A 6,770-nucleotide genomic window follows, 5' to 3' on the forward strand; every position below is an offset into this window, starting at 1 on the left:
TACCAGATCTCTCTCTCCTCTTTCTTCCCGGGTGTCCCCCCTTCCTTGGTGGAGGCTAGATCTATTTATAGAGGCCCTGGGCCTCTCCCCGGATAATTGAGCGGGAAGGGCGCCAACAATTGGCCATTTGAAGGGGAACATCTAGTACAAGTTATCCTGACCAAAGGTGGTCTTCGGCTGCCAAAAGCACTGGTGATGACGCCGTCTTGGGCTCCACGGTGACCTCCATCCTGCCGCTCTGCTGGTCTTGGTCTTGTTGCACCGGAATGGCAACCTTTGCCCGATGCCTTGGCCTGTGCTTGCCCCCTTTGCACCAAAGGGGAAACAAGGAAACTGCGCAGGCCGGCGCCCACCTGGCCTTGATCGTCATGGCTTGCGTCATGGGATCCTCGCGAGGTACCCCTGCCTTGATCTCTTCACCTCCTCGCGAGCCTGCCTGATGAGGCTGCCTCTGAGGAAGCTTCCTATCGTCCGCCCCACGAGGCTTGGCCCCTCGCGAGGGTCTTGAGCTTGTGTTGATGAAGATGGGCCGCGCTGGGCCCCCACCTGAGCCATGCCGCAGGCCACAGGCAGGCAAGTATGGGGACCCCCATTCCCAGGACGCCGACAGTAGCCCCCGGGCCCAAGGCGCGCGCGTGCTTGGCTTAGCAGAGAAGCGAAGGGGCAAGCGCGAAGCGCCGCGGGCCCTGACAGCCTGCGGCCTTGGGCGCTGCGTGGCGGTTGATTGGACATGGGCGTCTGCAGTTCCCATGATGCCTCGGCAACTGCATGACTGACGAGTCCCTGCATACAGAGATATGGGTCATGATTACCTGAGGTCATGGTGCTCGGCGGTTGGCCTCCTCTGGCTATAAGTTCGGGGCCGTGTGAGCTCCGCCAGTTCACCCCTTTCCGTTACTCCTCCTCTTCTTCTTCCTCATCCTTGCTTCCTCTTGCAGCAATGGCACCGATCCGCCGGTTTTCAGCTGAGGATAAGGGAAAGGCCCCCAGAGAGGGTCCTGACCCGCTCCCGCCGAAGAAGCGGCCAATCCTCTGTCACCGGGACGAAGGCGCCTGGCAGGTGGTGTCGAGGCCGTGGTACGAGCGGCCGCCGCCTGGGTTTCCGATGCCCTTGTACGCCCGCGCCGTAGGCCCCAAGGTGGAGGGCGCCGAGCAACACCGATAGCGTCGCCGCTGACGCCGGCGAGTCACAGTGGTGCACGTCGTCCCCCTGGAGTCCACGCGGAGCGCGCCTCTCGCGAGCTTGTGCTCCACGCCGCCATGCCTCCGACTTCATGGATCCGCCTTCCTCCCTCCTTCGCCTTCGAGATGCCGCCGAGCGGGGCCCTGGAGCTCTGGCTACAGCACGCCGACTGTGGCACCCCTGCAACCGGAGCGGAGGTCACGGTCATCGCTCCGGGCAAGGTCTTCATGACCCGGGGCTGGGGTGAGATTGCCCGGGTCTTTCGCGCGGATGGCACCTTGGTGATCCATCTTGAATACGACGGCACCTCCTTGATGTTCTTCAAGGTCTTTGATGTAGAGGGACACCGGCTGGAATGCTGCCCTAAGGGAAGCGGCAGTGGTGGCGAACTGGCGAGGACCGGCCCCGCCCATTGGTCCTCCCGCAGCTCCTCAGGCAGCAGCGGAGGGGCTGAGGGCTTCAGCCACTGCCCCGAACTCCTCGCGACCCTGGAGACGAGTGACGACAGCTACGAGCCTCCGAGCTCGTGCCGCGCTCAGAGTGGGGCAGCTGCATCGGGCCGTCGACGCCACCGATTTGGATGGGATTGGCGCCGGCACTGGGCAGCCCACTGTTGATGATGGCGTCGCTTGGGGAGGTGCTAGTAAGTAGCATTCCTTAGGGTTAGCACCTTTTGTTCCCTACGAGGAATCAAAGCAACACCCCGCGGGGGTATGTAAGGCGTCTGTCGTGCCTTTTGTAAATACTATATCCTTAATATGAATTGGCGCGAGGTGTCCGTTCTGTCCCAGCTAAGCTCCCCCTTTCTATCCTCACGAGGACTTGGCGCTCTACGCTGACAGGTCCCAGTCCCCAGGAAAGCTTCAGCCGTCGCTGGTATGCCAGGTCGCTATGCCGTGGTCAAGGCCAGGAGGTGAGCGGCCCGAGGTCCGGTAAGAGCCCCCGAGTCGCAATGCTCGAGAGGTCCCCTTTAGCGCTCAAGCAATCCTTGCTGGGCGAGAAAGGAAGGTAGCGTCACCGTGACAGAGTTGCACTGGGCGGGGATTTAGCACTGCGTTGGTCTAGCTCTTGCGAGGGCGCAACTTATCTTGTGCGTCTGACGTAGTTCCTCGGAGAGGCGCCCGGCCCGAGAGGCGGTGGCTGAGGTACTGCTGGGTGAGGCCCTCGCGAGCTTCTTCCCACTCCCCTGCACTTTCCTTAATGCTCTACGTCCTCAGGTCCCGGCCCTCGAGCGAGCTCAGCAGCCGCTGGTATGACAGGTCGCGATGCCATGGGTCAAGGCCAGGGGGTGAGGGATGGAGAGCCAGTAAGAGCCCATGAGTCGCGATGCTCAGGCACCCCCTTTTAACGTGCAAGCGGTCCGTGCCGAAGAGTGGGAGAGAGAGCTCACGATGCCCCCAACGTTGCTCCTGGAGTAGGTCTTGCACACCAATCATGAGGAGAAACAGGCCTATCGTTACGGTCGCCGGCCAACTTATGGTCACTCCGAGGAAGCGGTCAGGGCACTTAGGGCCTGGTGTGGTGGCGCCGTGCGGGGCTGCCGCGGCGAGAGCTCGACCACTCAGGTTTATCAACGCCACAGGGACAGACCCATGCACACGCGCCGTGCCAGAGCGAGCGGCTCTTCAGATAGGCGTCGATTGAGCAGGTGATTAGGTCAGGTATGTTAAGCACATAGGACATCCAATTTCAAGCAAGCGCAGGTAAAAGCAACCGCCGCTGGGTCGAGCCCGAGCGGCATGTCTGGCGTGCCGGGCTGGCTGCGCTCGCCAGGGAGGAAAAGGGTTCCCGTCCAGAGCAGGTCTCCGGACGACGGCGCACCAGGCCCCACGGTGGGCGCCAAATGTCGGGGGTTGGGTGCGACATATGCCAAAGGATGGCTTATCATGGTGGGGGTGATTAGAATGTCGCCAGTGCCTGGAAACGGGATAAGGTGAAGGCATGCACGCTGGCGAATCTTACCCAGCTTCGGGGCTCTCCGGGGAGATAATACCCCTACTGCTGCTCTGCGGGGTCTCCGCATGATCACTATGGCAAAGTGTGTACACGGTTGCTCCTTGAGCTGTTTCCTGAGGTAGGAGAAGGCAAGGCTAGCTCTCTCCTTTCTATATGATCTGGTCTAGTGCTAATGGATTCCAACCCTTTGCATGGGTGCCCTGGGGGTTTATATAGGCCTACCCCCAAGGGGTACAATGGTTACCCGGCTGGGCACGGGCCCAGTCGTCAGTTTCTCCGGCCTCCGTCTTCTCCGCCGACTGCTGGGGCCCGCCGACTAGCCGTGTCCGCCGCTGGCGGGTCTTGCCAGCTGCTGATTACTGTAGTCGTGCTTCTAATGACGCGGGCTTGGTCATGGGGTCGTGGCAACAGCCCCGCCGCCTTGTGGGCGATCACTATTGCCACTTCCCGTCACATCTGGTTAATGGCGCGTGGGCCCCGGGGGGAGGGGCTGGCCGACTCCCAATGGGTCCGACTGGTGATGCTCTCGCCGTCTTCTGGACTCCCGCTGACTGGTGGGACCCATCGCCCAGGGTCATATAGACAAGCCGTTGTGGGCGCAGGATTCTGCCCACCGGTGCTGATGTCAGGGCCGTCATGGCAATAGTGCCGCGTCGGACGGAGATCTCCGCGGGTACGGCTTACTGTGGCCATGCCTGCCTTTGGAAAGGGGTGTGAGTGGGCTTTACTGTAGCCACTCCCCGTCTCGTCCCTCTTGATGAGGGCATGGGGTTTGTTGGAGTCGCGGGCCGGCTCCCATGGCCGGCTTCTCTAGAGGTCGCTAGTCAGGATTCGGCTCATCCTGAAGTCGTCCCTGGGACTCGGCCGCGAGTGGGCAGTCGGTTGCCTTGCCGCTGACTTCTTAGAAGGCGGCTCTTCGTCCTAGGGTGTTGAGGGGTGCGGCCTGCCCCGATGTCTTGAAAGGTTCAGGGACTCGGGTTAGCCTACCCGTGGCCCATTACTCCGACAGTACCGTTGTGTTGTGGTTATGGAAGCTGACAATTCCAAAGTCTTCGAAGGCTTTAGGAGAGGAGATCTGTATATTGTTGATTTCTCTACAGGACCACAACCAGCCGTGTGTCTACTTGCAAAAGCTTCAGAAGGCTGGCTCTGGCATCGACGACTTGGTCATGCAGGCATGAGGAATCTGCACACACTTGCGAAGAAGAAGCATGTCATCAGCATCGAGAATGTGAAATTCCTCAAGGATCACCTATGTGGAGCCTGTGAAGCTGGGAAGATGACAAAGGCTAAGCATCCAGCAAAGACTATCATGACCACCCCTCGTCCATTTGAATTGCTTCACATGGATCTCTTCGGTCCTAATCATTATTCTACTATTTCAAATGATGCATCTCAATATGGCTTTGTTATTGTTGATGATTACTCTCGATACACATGGGTACACATTGTTGCTTACAAACATGAAGTGCAGGAAGTCTTGAAACAATTTTCCTCGAGGGCTTCAACCAACTTTGGTGTGAAGATCAAGCACATCAGAAGTGACAATGGAACTGAGTTCAAGCATTCTGGTCTAGATGACTACCTTGATGAACTTGGTATTACTCATGAGTTATCTGCTCCTTATACTCCTCAGCAGAACGACGTCGTGGAGCGCAAGAACATGACTCTTGCTGAGATGGCTCGCACTATGCTTGATGAATACAAAATGCCTCATCGTTTCTGGATTGAGGCAATTGATACTGCCTCCCACATCATCAATAGAGTATATCTTCACAAATTCTTCAAGAAGACTGCCTATGAACTCCTCACTAATAAGAAACCCAATGTAAGTTATTTCAAAGTCTTCGGTGCTAAATGTTGGGTTAGAGATCCTCATCACAACTCAGAATTTGCACCGAAAGCACATGAAGGTTTTATGCTTGGTTACGGAAAGGACTCGCACACCTACAGAGTCTTCAACAACGTTCTTCACAAGGTTGTTGAAACTGTAGATATGCGGTTTGATGAAACTAATGGCTCGCAAAGAGAGCACCTACCTACTGTGATAGATGAACCAGCACCTGAGGAAACTATCAAGTTCAAGGCTACTGAGGATGTCATTCCTACTTAAGAATCTGCTGAAGAATTCATTCCAGAACATGAAGAACGTCAAGCTAATGCACCTGAAGAAAATACTAAAGAAAATGGTGCTGAAGAGAATGCTGATCAAATTCCTCAACGACAACCAGCTCATCCTCGCATTGCAAAAGAAGTGCAAGTTGAAAAGATCATCAATGACATCAAAGCGCCAGGTCCTCTCACACGCTCAAAAGCTTCACATTTATCTAACTTTTGTGGGCACTATGCTTTTGTCTCTATCACAGAGCCCACTAAGGTAGATGAGGCATTTTTGGAGCCTGAGTGGATTCAGGCCATGCAAGAAGAACTACATCAGTTCGAGCTCAACAATGTCTGGGAACTGGTCAAACGTCCAGATCCTCGCAAGCACAATACCATTGGCACAAATTGGATCTACCGCAACAAGCAAGATGAAAATGGCCTTGTGGTGAGGAATAAGGCACGGCTCGTAGCTCAAGGCTACACACAGGTTGAAGGAATTGATTTCGATGAAACTTTTGCACCTGTTGCTAGACTTGAGGCTATTCGCATATTACTTGCTTATGCTAACCATCATGATATCATTTTATATCAAATGGATGTGAAAAGTGCATTCCTCAATGGTAAGCTTGAGGAAGAAGTATATTTTGCTCAACCCCCAGGTTTTGAAGATCCAAAGAATCCTGACAAAGTCTTCAGACTCAACAAGGCCCTCTATGGCCTCAAGCAGGCCCCACGGGAGTGGTATGATACCTTGAAGGAATTCTTCATGAAGAAAGGCTTCAAACCCGGTTCACTCGACCCTACTCTTTTCACTAAATCTTATGATGGTGAATTGTTTGTGTGCCAAGTATATGTTGATGATATTATCTTTGGCTGTACTGACCAATGTTATAGTGATGGATTTGCCTACATGATGAGTGAAGAATATCAAATGTCTATGATGGGAGAATTATAATTCTTCTTAGGTCTTCAAATTCGTCAACAATGCAATGGCATATTCATATCTTAGGAGAAATACCTCAAGGATGTACCAAGGAAATTCGGCATGCAAGATTGCAAAGGTGTCAAAATTCCTATGCCCACAAATGGCCATCTGTGCACTGATGAAAATGGTATTGACTTCGATCATAAGGTATACCGCTCCATGATTGGTTCTTTATTGTACTTATGTGCATCTAGGTCAGATATAATGCTTAGTGTTTGCATGTGTGCCTGATTTCAAGCTACACCGAAGGAATCACACCATAAGGCTGTGAAGCATATTCTTCGATATCTAGCTCACACACCAACACTTGGATTATGGTACCCCAAGGGCTCGACTTTTGATCTCATTGGATATTCTGACTCTGACTATGTTGGTGATCGTGTGAACCGCAAGTCAACATCTGGTACATGTCATTTCCTCGGACGATCTTTGGTCTATTGGTCCTCGAAGAAACAGAACTGCGTATCACTATCTACTGCTGAAGCTGAGTATATTGCTGCTGGTTCTTGTTGTGCTCAATTGCTTTGGATGAAGCAAACTCTC

The sequence above is a fragment of the Triticum urartu genome, chromosome 5A (assembly GCF_056163025.1).
Source record: "Triticum urartu cultivar PI428250 chromosome 5A, HENAU_Tu73, whole genome shotgun sequence".
In the NCBI taxonomy this organism is placed as follows: domain Eukaryota; kingdom Viridiplantae; phylum Streptophyta; class Magnoliopsida; order Poales; family Poaceae; genus Triticum; species Triticum urartu.